This window comes from Chlorocebus sabaeus, chromosome 25, assembly GCF_047675955.1.
Source record: "Chlorocebus sabaeus isolate Y175 chromosome 25, mChlSab1.0.hap1, whole genome shotgun sequence".
Taxonomy (NCBI): Eukaryota; Metazoa; Chordata; class Mammalia; order Primates; family Cercopithecidae; genus Chlorocebus; species Chlorocebus sabaeus.
Genome location: NC_132928.1, coordinates 44,116,795 through 44,130,383, shown reverse-complemented (window position 1 = coordinate 44,130,383; position 13,589 = coordinate 44,116,795). Strand labels below are relative to the sequence as shown.

At 39.9% G+C, this 13,589-nt stretch overlaps 1 long non-coding RNA gene across 1 annotated transcript; it reads left to right on the top strand.

Moving 5' to 3' along the window:
* Positions 1-2,695: 2,695 nt before the first annotated feature.
* On the top strand, positions 2,696-13,319 carry LOC140710198 (uncharacterized). The gene is made up of 3 exons (XR_012091139.1): positions 2,696-2,984; positions 11,365-11,572; positions 12,628-13,319. It is a non-coding gene; the product is annotated as an uncharacterized lncRNA (long non-coding RNA).
* The last annotated feature ends 270 nt before the right edge of the window (positions 13,320-13,589 follow it).

Sequence of the window (13,589 nt, the reverse complement as noted above, 5' to 3'; positions counted from 1 at the left end):
TCAATTGAAGAAAGAGGAGGTTCATAAAAGGAAAGGAGAACTTTATTTCTTATAAAGGATTGTAGCCTACAGGTAGCCATTTTGACAGGCTTGGAAGTGTAGTCTCTGACAGAAGCTGATAACAGGCACTTCAAGAAGGGAAAGTGTAAGACAGGAATTCATACTGAATAGGGTAGCCAAATATACATATTCAATAAGCTAACGAGACGTCATGAATATTTATGAAGGGAGAATATGCAAATGTGCAATTGAGCTTCATACCTTTTCATGAGTCACATGTTGAAAAAATGGTGGTGTTAGCATGATCTGAGGGTGGAGTTTTCAGCCCTCTGATGTCAAAAGGTGAAGCAGAAGACACAAAAACCCACACTGCACATCCTCTGTGAGTGGCTCAAAACTAGACATGGTGGTCAGTTTTTAGTAAGAGGTACATTGTGAAACTGGTGAATTGTCATGTTGAAACTGCAAAGAGGTAGGTGGAGTCTGGTAGCAGCCTCAGATAACTGGCAGAAGATGGTAAAGAAATGAGTTGTCTGTTTCTTGTTTTCTAGAGCTGGTTTCTGCTTACTCCTTAGGAAAGAATTCTGGTTAAAGATCAATAAGGAAGGGGCATGCTAAGGCATCTCTGACCTCTCATCCCATCACGGTAGGGAACTCAGAGTTTAAGATTTCTCTGTTTTCCCCTTGGTTGAGAGGGGGTCCTTTCAGTCAGTTGGGTGTCGGGGGGCAGTTTAGGATTTTGCTTTTATTTTTTAAAAGGAACAAGAGAAAGAAAGAAATGGAGAAATAAATAAATAAACAAATACACTTCATTAGGTTGGGCTTCCATACTAGGAAACTTAATTGACTTTTTTTCTGGTTGTGACATGGTGGCATTTAAAAACAATGTCCCTTTTAGGGGAGAAAAGTATGCACAAAGGAAAAGAATACTTTTGAGAAAAATTGGAGGGTAGTTTATTTATTATCTGAACTATGCATAGACTTTAATAATCTTTTGATTAGAGTCTTTAGTGTCCTTCAAGAAGGGAAATAACATTTGAACTACAGCATAAAAATGGCACATTTTAATTGATAAATCTGAATGGGAAATGATGACGATGAAACCATAAAAAGATTGTGTCTTTCTAAAGCCTAAAGCTTTATAGTTGGTTGAATATTTGTCTTCCATTAGTATATTGCTGTGCTCATTTTCCCTCAATATAATATGATTAGCTATGGCATTGAAAATCAGTGCAATATTGGTCCATCTTATTGTAGGAACCAAAGATAAACTTCCCCTTCACCCTCCAAAGGATCACTAAAACTCAGTTGACAAAAGACAGATAAGTAGGAGACAAGGCACGTTATTTTAACATGGTTAGCACTGGGGAACTTAAGGAGAAAGATTGCCTAATAACCCAATGTGGTACAGAAGCTTATATACTCTCTTCCAGAGGGGAGAGGAGAGATGGGGACTGTAGGCAATTCCTTTGAGGGACCCCAAATGATTATTAGGGAGAACAATGAATTTGTAAATGATTCTCTTTGGAATTTGAATGAGCCCTAGAGGCTGGCATTATATTGTGAAAAAGTCCATCTCCCTGTGGTTGCATTCCTTAGTCTTCTTTTCTGAGACAGATGATGAGATTTCAGAGAAGGGAGGAAGACAATTGTATTTCTCTTAGAAAGAAGCTTTCTTGGTTAGATAAGGAAATTCCAGAGAGAGTCCCTCCCTGTGCTTGAGGCAAGGGCTGTGGGACAAGGCAAAGATAGTGGGACCTTGATTTGGGGGCTGCGTCTAAGGCCTCAGCCTGTCATAGCGCCAGTGTTTGGGTTATTGCTTTCTGAGCCCCAATGTTATACTCTATCCAAAGGTTTATTTTATTTTAATTTTTGATTAACTCTATGTCCAAACAACTGTAAAACTCACAACATGTGACCTAAGGGTATCATAGTGAGGTTATAGTGACCCAGTAGTTAGTGTGTAATTCCTAGGATTTAAAGAGTAAGCTGTTTTCTCTGTAGAGTATGACACTATAGTACACTATTTGGGGTTATGGGCAAGCTAATAGATTTGGCAGTTCTCATTTTTTCCCCTTGGTCAAAAACTACTCAAGTTCTGAATGCAAATAAGAGATCTCAGAGCAACCTCAAGTCCCTGAAACACTGAACATGACAGCTCTATAAAACAACAGGGTATAATGAACTGTCCTGGTTTCCAAATTGGGTCTGGGATTTTCCAAATTTTACCCCAAATACTGTCCTTTTGGCTTTAATACTCTCTGTACCAGATATATCAGAATGAGAGAATCAAGAGTAAAACAAACTTGCATTTCCCAAACAGGGAATCAATAACCTTTTTGGAAGAAAATTTTAAAGGATATCAATAATTAAAAAAGCAAATCTGGAAACAACTATGTGTCACTCATTATGCAAATAGCGTGCTAACTCTTAAGGGTGCTTTTCAGACCAGATTCTTCTACTTTCAGACAAGGCCACCATATTAGCTTCATTGCACAATATTTAATCTCTGTCCTTGAAGTTCACAAATTAACTTGCTCTGTGATTTCCTCCTTGTGATAGCCTCTGGATGTGTTTTTACTGCCTTAAAAGCTACTGGCAGGCAGCTTGTCTCCCACATTCACTACAAAGTAAACAGGAATTTGGTCCCAGGGTAATTGGCTGTTCTCCAGCATAAGAATGCAAGTTATTCATGAGCTTTGTGAGTTTGCTTCTGACTAACACAGACTGTTTTCACTAGGGAGCATAGGGACAAAAAGAGTTGTGAAGTTTTGAATTGTCAGGATTATTCCTTTCAAGTATGTGATAACCCGTGATTCCTCTCCGCAACTATTTTCTACCCTCCCCAACCTTTTCCACTTCCTTTCATTTTCTAGTGACTACCAGAAATTTACCAAGGAAGCTGCCATAAAATAACATATTTCTTTTAGAAATACAACTGACTCAATAGACAGCTATGGATGTGCTGTTATTTTGGAGATACAGTAATTTTACAGAACTTTTAAAATTAAATCTTCAGGAAAATGTGTGGGTAAATGCCAAATGGATTGGTGACAGCCTAGGTTAACAGTAATTCAAATAATAATAATAATAATAATAATGGAGAAAAAGACTTGCAGTTTTAAAGATAGGAGCATATATACTTTAAATTTTGAGGTGGTGAATAATAGATTTAAAGTTTACACAAAATTAAGAGGTTTAAACAAAAATCAAAAAAAGCAAAAGAGTTACCCATTCATCATGGTTGGAAGAAAGTATAAGTGAGAATTCTAAGCTCCTAAAAATAGGGGCACCTAAAAAGATTTTCCTCCTTTATTGTCTTACCTGAGAGGTCCATAGTGTAAATCTAGATAACATGTTTTCTAAATTATTCTGTGAACTACACTACCCAGAAGACTGTAATATTTAAAATTATTGTCCAAAAATTTATTTAGCAGAGATACCAACAATTGTTTTGAGACTTACAAACAAGATAAATTTGTTAATTCCTTTAGTTCACTCAAAGCTGTACAATGATCAAAAGACAAAATATTAAATATACTATACAGCCTGATTCATTTAAATTTTTATGATTACTTGCTGAAAACTTGAATGGAAAGATTTTGCTTTTTTGTAATGTAATTGTCAATTAAAAGAGTTAAACTCTGTAAAATATTTGAAGAGATTTATTCTCAGCCAAATGTGAGTGACGATGGCCCAGGAGGTCCTGAGAACATGTGTGCAAGGTGGCTGGGGTGCAGCTTGGTTTTATACATTTTAGGGAGGCATGAGACATCAATCAAATACATGTAAGAAGTACATTAGTTTTGTACACAAAGGCGGGACCATTTAAAGTCGGGCTTCCAGGCTATAGGTAAATTTAAACATTTTCTGGTTGACAATTGGTTGAGTTTGTCTAAAGACCTGGGATCAATAGAAAAGAATATCTGGGTTGTGATAAGAGGCTGTAGAGACCAAAGTTTTACTATGCAGATGAAGCTTTTAGCTAGCAAGCATCAGAGAAAATAGATTGTAAAATGCTTCTTATCAGACTTAAAATCTGTGTTGATGTTAATGCCGGAGAGGTATAATGAAGCATGTTTAACCCCCACTTCCTGTCATGGCCTGAAACAGTCTCTCAGGTTAAGTTTTAAAAGACCTAACTGAGGAGGAAGTTCACCCAGATGGTTGAGGGACCTTAGAATTTTATTTTTGGTTTATGTAATTTATAAGCGAATCAATTCTTTCATACTTCAGTTCCCCATCCTTGTGTGGCATCATCTCTCTTTCTTGATCATGTTTTACCTTTGGCTTGGCGCTAGGCAGTTCTGTGGAACTCTTTGAGTAGATACACAGAGATTTGCAAAGATCTGTTTTCCTTAGATATCCGAGGAGGTATATTAATTTTAGCATGCCACCTGCAGCTGGTAAACCCAGTATAGTTCACAGATCAAACGGTTGCATTCCAGCTGCTGAACCTCTAAAGTTAAATGGTCAGGATTTTTGCCCTCAAGGAGTCCTCAGTCCAGTGGATAATCCAGATGCACAAACATTGATGATGAAATATAAGTGTAGGAAAGAAGAATGTGGCAAATTGTGTAGGGGTGAAGGGAAAGGTTCCCCTTCATTCTCAGAAGTTTCCCTGAAAAATTCAGTTCACAAAAGGCAGATTAATAGGAGAAAAAGGATACCAAAAGAAACTATGGTCAAACTTGTTTGACCATAGTTTATTTGATCATAGTTTCCCATGACACATGAGTCTTCAGAATGAAGATTCAGCTCCCCAGTGGGGTGTAGGAGCTTGTATGTCACCTTGAGGTTACAGAAAGAACAGGAGCTCGGAGCATGGCCAAAACTAGGTTATGGTGGTAAATCAGATTTTAGTAGTGAGACAGGTTACGGGAGGGAGAGAAGAGACTTGGCTAGAAAAAGTGGTCTTGGTATGGGGATGAAACCTCACAGGTAGCAGCCCTCAGACAGAATAAATGGACAATGTTTCTTTTAGATCTTTAGAGATGTCAGATTCTCGGTTAATCTTTCCTAGATCTGGACTAGGGAAGGCCTGGCTGCGTTAATGCAGATTGTCTAATGATGCAAATTTCCCCCATAAAAGACAGCTTTGCAGGGCCAGTTCTATTTACTGACCCCCTGACAGCCATCCCAAAATATGTCAAAGAAATATATTTGGGGCTGAAGTATTTTTATTTCTTTTAGCTGCCATGGGAGCCTGGATGAGAGAGTAATTCATCTTCAAATGGAGATTGCTAAATGTTAGCCTTAGAGAGGATGGATGTCTGAGTGTGTCCGGAATTGGTGGGTTCTTGGTCTCCCTGACTTAAAGAATGAAGCCACAGACCCTCACAGTGAATGTTACAGCTCTTAAAGACTTTGTCCAGAGTTTGTTCCTTCAGGTGTTCACATGTGTCTCGAGCGTTTTCTTTCTGGTGGGTTCGTGGTCTCGCTGACAGAAGTGAAGCTGCAGACCTTCATGGTGAGTGTTACAACTCTTAAAGGCAGCGTGTCTGGAGTTGTTCCTTCTTCTCAGTAGATTTGTGGTCTCACTGGCTTCAGGAGTGAAGCTGCAAACCTTTGTGGTGTTACAGCTCGTAAAGGCAGTGTGGACCCAAACAGTGAGCAGCACCAAAATTTATTGTAAAGAGCAAAAGATTAAACCTGCCACAGCTTGGAAGGGGACCCACAGCAGGTTGCCCCTGGCTGGCGCCTGCAGCCTGGTTTTATTCACTTATCTGGCCCCACCCACATCCTGCTGATTGGTCCGTTTTACAGAGAGATGATTGGTCCGTTTTATAGACAGCTGATTGGTCCGTTTTGACAGGGTGCTGATTGGTGTATTTACAATCCCTGAGCTAGACACAGAGTGCTGATTGGTGCATTTACAATCCTCTAGCTAGACATAAAAGTTCTCCAAGTCCCTACTAGATTAGCTAGACACAGAGCACTGACTGGTGCTTTTACAAACCTTAAACTAGACACAGAGTACTGATTAGTGTATTTACAAACCCTGAGCTAGACACAGAGTGCTGATTGGTGCGTTTACAATCCCTTAGCTAGACATAAAGGTTCTCGAAGTCCCCACTAGACCCAGGAGCCCAGCTGGCTTCACCTAGTGGATCCCCAGCTGGGGTTGCAGGCAAAGCTGCCAGCCAGTCCCAGCCCTGTGCTGGCATTCCTGAGCCCTTGGGTGGTCAATGGGAGCCGGCGCTGCTGCGCACAGGGGACTGAGCTCCTCAGGGAGGCTCAGGCCTTGCAGGAGCCCCTGGCAGTGGGAGGGGATTTCGGGCATGGTGGGCTGCAGGTTCAGTGTCCTGCCCCGTGGGGAGGCAGCTGAGGCCCTGCGAGAATTCGAGCACAGCGCCTGCAGGCCAGCACTGCTGGGGGAGTTAGCACACCCTCTGCAACTGCTAGCCTGGGTGCTAAGGCCCCTCATTCCCTGTGCCGGCGGCACCGGACAGCTGCTCCCAGTGCAGGCCGATGAGCACGCACCCCCGCCCGCCAGGACTCACGCTGGCCCGCGATCACCATGCGCAGCCTCGTTTCCGCCAGCGTCTTTCCCTCCATACCTCCCTGCCAGCAGAGGGCCCCAGCTCTGGCCTAGGCCAGCCCAGAGAGGGGCTCCCACAGTGCCATGGCGGGCTGAAGGCCAGAGTGGACTCCAAAGCCGAGGAGGCGCTGAGAGCTAGGGCTGCTAGCATGTTGTCACCTCTCATGAGCAGAGCCTTGAATCACATGCTGGGGAGGTAGAGTTTGGAAGGAGGAAGGCATGATGCTTTGAGAACAGGGTACTTCTGGGGAGTGGTCAGGGGAGAGTGGCTAGAGAAAGAGGTAGACATAGTGAAGGGCCATGAGTTTTGAACTTTGGACTTCCTTCTGTAGATAGGAGTCTTCAGAGAAAGTAGCATAATCACAGCCAGGTGCTGCCTGCAATTTTACGAGTGAGGCATCTAAGCATTTGTTCAATGCTTGTAAACCAACCTCAATGTAGGAGTGGATTCATAAACTGATTTACACACTTGGATAATGGGTTATTATGAGTCAGTTATTTCTTAGAGACTGAAAAAGTTCTTAGTAACTGAAACCCTCTGCCTCAGGACATAGGAAGGGCAGGATAAAAGTAATCAGGCTTAGAATGTTTCTCACCAAGACCAGTTTGAGCAAGATTAGACATTTTAATAGTCACATCTTCTCTCTTCAGGGCAGCTGCAGCAGCATAGCAAGACTCAGATGTGAGTGCCAGGGTCTGTTTAAAGCTTCCTCATCAGCTGTGAACTATTTGGCAAGCCACTTGACTTCTTTGATTCTCAATTCCTCTGTCTATAAAATGAGGTATATAATCATACCTATTTGTCTCAGAGGTGGTTGTGAGGATTAAACAAAATTAAATGAACTAATATAAGCATTTTTTGGTGTCATAAAATATCGCGAAAAGTATGGGGTTATGGTTATGACTATCAAAAGTAGAAGTCTAACTGATTATAAAAATACCAATAATGATTATTATTTATTGAAGATTTGTTTTGTCCTGGCACTATTCTAAATTCTTTACATATGTGATCTCATTTATCCTTATAGTAATCCTGTAGGGGAGTTTTTTACAGAGAAGGAAACTAAGGCTTGACAAGGCTGAACAATTCATGAGCAATAGAGCCAGAAGTCAGAAGTCATACTTTCCTGACTATGAGCCTGGGCTTTTAATCACTACTTTTCCAATCAATCTTTTATATTCCTTTCTTTGGTTTATTTTTATTTTTATTTTTATTTTTATAGGCAGGTCTTACCTATGTTGCCCAGACTGGTCTTGAACCCTTGAGTTCAAGTGATTTTCCCACCGTGGCTTCCTAAGTTGAATCCATCTTTTCAAAATGCTTGTTTTTTACTTTAAAGTTTAGGCAACTGACAAAAAATTATCAGCACATGATAATTGCAGAATTACTAGGCTAAAGTTTATCGTGTTCCTTCTCACTACCAGAACTAGGAATCTAGAGATAGAAAATGTGATCCCTTGCTTTTTTTCTTATATACAAACAAAAACTATTGTTGTTGACTACAAATAAAATATGCTATGAGTTTTGTTGTCAAAATATGACTTGAGAAATAGTTTAATATGAAAGTAATTTCTTTTTTTAGGGAGGCAAAACCACACAGTTTTCCAATTATGTTATCTATAATTTTGTCCTTTAATGACAACACTGTTTAAGAAGAATAGAGCAGAGAAAGCCTGGAATACTGTTCCTCACCTCCTACTCCGACATCTAAAGATCCATCTTCCCTTGAAGAATGAATAAAGAGGATATAGTTTGTTACTTTCAGGTCCAAGAGATACTGAGAAAACTAAAATAGGGGCAGCTGTGTTTCCATAATGTTGATGACTATTCAAAGGGGCTATATAAATTGAGCTTTTACTCCAATAGTGTTGAAGTTTTAAAAAGGGGTGGACTATAATTAGTTATACATACACCATATTAGAAACCCTGAGTTGGTCTAATTATTAAAAGGGTTAAATCAAACCCAGTGTCTGTTCTATGTTGATGGAATCCTTGCTGCATCTCTAGGATATAATCTCAGTGGCTTTCATCCCATCTTTCTCTAACTGGGTGTCAGTGCCCTAGCAATGACCTTGGGTACTGGAATAGACGTAGGTCTCCCCCACACATGGTTTTACTGCTAGGCAGTAGATGGCAGAATTGAGCTTGGCTTTTGTAGTTGCCTTTCTTCTCACTTGCCTTCATTGGTGAAGTTGAAGTGCTCTTAAGCTACTTGTTAAAATAGGTTTTTTTTTTTTTTTTTTTTTTTTTTTTTTGAGACGGAGTCTCGCTCTGTAGCCCAAGTGCAGTGGCCAGATCTCGGCTCACTGCAAGCTCCGCCTCCCGGGTTCACGCCATTCTCCTGCCTCAGCCTCCCAAGTAGCTGGGACTACAGGCCCCCGCCACCTCGCCCGGCTAGTTTTTTGTAATTTTTAGTAGAGACAGGGTTTCACCGTGTTAGCCAGGATGGTCTCGATCTCCTGACCTCGTGATCCGCCCGTCTCTGCCTCCCAAAGTGCTGGGATTACAGGCTTGAGCCACGGCGCCCGGCTAGCTTTTTTTTTTTTTTTTTAATCACAAATAATTCTATGTGTCTGTTTTATTCCACTTGAATCTCATACATTGCATACCATATAATGCTTTTTTTAAAAAAAACTTATAGGAACTATACTTCATTTCTGCCTCTTGTTCCAAGGTTTTCTAATCTCAAAAGAACATCACCCTCATTTTAATACTGGTTTACCTCTATTTTCTGCTATCCAATGTTATTAAAGCTTTCTTTTATCCTCTTCCCCATCATTTAAAAATTTTTAAAAAATCAACACTAGATTTTTTCTTTTATGTCCTTCAGATTATTTAGACAACTCTACTGGTCTTAAGACTATTATAAAAATTCCTCTCTCCACAGTGTGGGAGAATTGTCAAAGAAGGCAGGATCCTCTTTTGATGTAGTAAATTGGTGCAAAAGTGATTGCGGTGTTTGCTATTTCAATGGCAAAAAGACACAATTACTTTTGCACCAATCTAATAAATGTGGGCTTTGATAAAGCTGCTGTTTTAAGGGACATACAACTTGAAACCATGAAGAGGCCCTCAGGACAAAATTTAGGGGTTGATTGAGAAAGAACAAATGGAAAATTTGTGAAAGCAGAACTCTTCAAGTAGGATATTTTGTTTAAAGATGGGAGTGTTATGGGAAAAGGCAGAAGTCAATTGACTTAACCCTATTATTGAAGACTGAAAAGAACATATATATTTTTAAAATCTACCATTGAAGTAATTTAGGAAAAATGACTGTGAGCTGCAAACCCCCAAAAGGAAAGAACTAACTGAGAGGAATACCTCTGCAAGAACATGTTGAGATGACTAGGGTACAAATTGGGCCTAAAATTCAATGCATATTCTGGAGAGACTAGATAAACACTTAGTACTTTAGCATTAGTAGAACTAAAAGAAGACACTTAAATCGGCTTAGCGTGGAAGTAGACTGCAAAAGTTCAGCCTTGAATAAATTAAAATAGTCAATTGTTTTACTTACTTATACATAATATGTATCCTGTATTTCTTCATGCTAATAGATAATATGATTTTTGTAATTTATCTGCCCTATGAAACATTTTATAAAAGACCTCAGGTAGGAAGGTTATTTAAGAGGAAAAAAAAAAAGCAAAAGGTACAGATACCAAGGTGGGGATAGCCAAAAAACTAGAGAGCCTTTCCTGTGAGACTGCCCAAGACTTTTTTCTTTTCTTTTCTTTTCCTTCCCTTTCTGCTTCCCCTTCCTCTTCCCCTTCCCCTTCCCCTTCCCTTCCCTTCCTCTTTCGAGACATAACCGAGTCTTATTCTGTTACCCAGGCTGGAGTGCAGTGGCATGATCTCAGCTCACTGTAACCTCCACCTCCTGGGTTCAAGTGTTTCTCCTGCCTCAGCCTTCTGGGTAGCTGGGATTACAGGCGTGCGCCACCACACCTAGCTAATTTTTTGTCTTTTTTTGTAGAGACAGGGTTTTACCATGTTGGCCAGGCTGTTCTTGAACTCCTGACTTCAAGTGATCAACCTGCCTCAGCCTCCCAAAGTGCTGGGATTATAGGCATTAGCCACCGTGCCAAGCCCAAGACCTATTTCTTTGCAATAATTTACACAGTAAAATCCAAGATTAATACTTGAATTATTCCAATGCCTTCCTTTTTCCTTCCTTCCTTCTTTTATTCCTTCCTCACTCCTTTTCTTCTTTCCTTCCTTTCTTTCCGTTCTTTCTCTTCTTCCTTTCTCTCCTCCCTCACTCCTGTCCTTCCTCCCTTCTTTCCCCTTTCCTTTTCCCTTCCCTATCCTTCTTTCGTTTCTCCCCTCTTTCCTTCTTCCTCTCCTTTTTTTTTTCCTCAAAAAAATTTTAAAAAGGTTTAGTGGCACTCATGTACTATTAAAAAAATGATAAAGATTGTGAGGAAGAAAATGTCCATGAACACTATTTTAAATGCCATGTCTTAATATCAGTTTCCCTTGTTATTTGCCTAGCCAGTCTTTGGCAGGGAAATAGCAGTCATTTTCCTAAGCCTATATTTAACAGACACCTGATGACTCTGTATAGTACTTGCTGATAGGAACTAAAGTAAACAAGAGTGGCTCATAGCACTGTTGTCATTTCTACTCTACTGAGTTTATGCGGGCATGGAGATAGAAAGAATGTGACTTGATTGGAAAGGAATTGGTTGTTGAATGAGAGGTTAAACTATGTTCTATAACTTTTAATCCTATGTGCAAAGCCTTTTAAATAATTTGGAAATAATATTACAAAAGGAACAATTTAACCTAAGTTAGCTGTACTTTACCATTACTTTTTAAGAGAGAAGAATCAGTAGAGCTACATTTTCCTGGCTTTCCAAAATGTCGATTTCAAAACTGTTAGTTCAGAAGTGTTCAACTTTTGCTGCCCGTTGGAATTACCCAGAGAGTTGTGAAAGGACATTGATGCCTGGGCTGCACCTCCTGGAGCTTCTGATTTGCTCAATCCAAGGGAAGGCCTGGGCAGTAGATTTTTAAAAGCTCCACAGGTAATTCTAAGTTGGGAACCATTGGTAGCTGGAGTAGAAGATATTTATTAAGTAATGGCACAAAATGAGGTTTGGGACAAACTTTGTATATCAAGTGAAGAAATTTATCCTGTAGGTAATGGTCAACCTTTGGGGTAGACAGATAAGTGCCATAATTTTGTTAGTTTTTAAAGTGGATTGACGGGATCACTGAACAGCAGGCTTCAAATGTTGCCCCCAGAGTTCATGATCCTGCAGTTTGCAGGCTTGCTCTCATTCCTGCAATCGCTTTTCACATTTCCATTCTGTCTTCCCTCCCTTGTCTTTTAAACTCAGGTGGTCTTGTTAGTATGCCTTACTATGGCATCTCCTTCAAGGATGATTTGTTCTATTCAGGATGTTCTCTAAGTTATACCATTAAAGAAGTTTCCTAAACCTCAAAAATTGTTTGACAATAAAGGTAAAGCCTTAAGTCTATTTAGTCTCTAAGACTCTTCAGTTTTGAATACATATATGTATGTGTGTGTGTGTGTGTGTGTATGTATATATTTATACTTTTTTAGAAACATGTTGCTCTTTCAAATAACCTGAAACTGACTCCTTTTCAAGGAAGATACAGTGAACATATTTTTATTTTACATTAGGAAATTTATGGTTCATAAACTGGAAAATCAAATGGCATTGATTTTATCAAATACGTTACAATGAGAATCACCTTTAAAAAACAACTACTCTACTTAATTTAAGCCTTGAGAGAGTCCTCATTGCTAGGACCAGGGACTTCCTTAAGAAGTACTGGTTTAATAAATGTGTCAGAAAAAATTATAAAAGTCTTTGAAATGAGCAAAAATACTATTAAGTGTCTTTTCAATAGAATGCTGTGCTTTGTCTAGTATATCCTCCAGAGTTATTTGAGTCTATAAAGGTCTATATCTTTCATTGTTTTGGATCTATTTTACAACTCTGTAAATTGAAAAAAATGGATAGTATTGCAAATTATTTTGTTCAGTGGAAATGAAAATGAACTTCATCCATCCTGTAAAAGGCATCTTTAATAGATGTAAATTCGTTTTCAGCATTTCTGATGGCCTCACAGATCAGGAGTCTGCAAGACCACTCTCAGACTTCATGCACTAAAAGGACTCACAGGACTCAGAAAAAGCTGTCATCCTCATGTTTATGGTTTATTAGAGTGAAAGACTACAGATTAGAGTCAGCAAAAGGAAAAGGTGGATAGGGCAGAGTCTAGGAGAAACAGGGCACAAGCTTCCAGTTGGCCTCTCCCAGAGGTGTTGCATGAACAGCACTTAATTATCTCAGTAACAATGTGACACACATGTAAATTTTTCCATCCTATGAATCTCATCTGAGCCTTGGTGTCCAAGGATTTTTATTGGGGTTAGTGGCAAAGTCATGTAGCGGCTACCGGACAACATTAGCTACTCAGTCTCCAGCCTCCAGAGGGCAGTGTGGTTCAACAACTGATGTAGTGTGGTTCAACAACTTAGACCTACAAAAGCACTCCAGGCAGGGGGTAGATTTCAAGAGAGCTCAGAGGTCACCTACTGGATGTCAGCCAAGGAGCAGTCCTTTTTCTTGGAATGTGCAGGGTTTGAGTAACCCAAGATTGCTGTGTTAACCTTTTCCTGAACACCTATATGCATATGTTTATCTGTTCTTTGGATTCTCCATTGAACTGGGTAGTGCTGTTACTGTTTTTGCCTTCCTAGTTCCTCATTAATGGGCTAAAATAAATCTTTGACACATTTATGTTTGCATATGAGTCATTATTTTACTTTTTTTGTTTTTTGTTTTTTGAGGCAGGGTCTCACTCTGGGTCAGGCTGGAGTGTAGTGGTGCAATCCCGGCTCATTGCAGCCTCGACCTCGTGGGCTCAAGTGATTGCCCCGCCTCATTTTTTGATTTTCTGTAGAGAAGAGATCTCACTATGTTGCCCAGGCTGATATTGAACTCCTGGGCTTAAGTGATTCTCCCTCCTTGACCTCTTAAAGTACTGAGATTACAGGCATGTGCCACC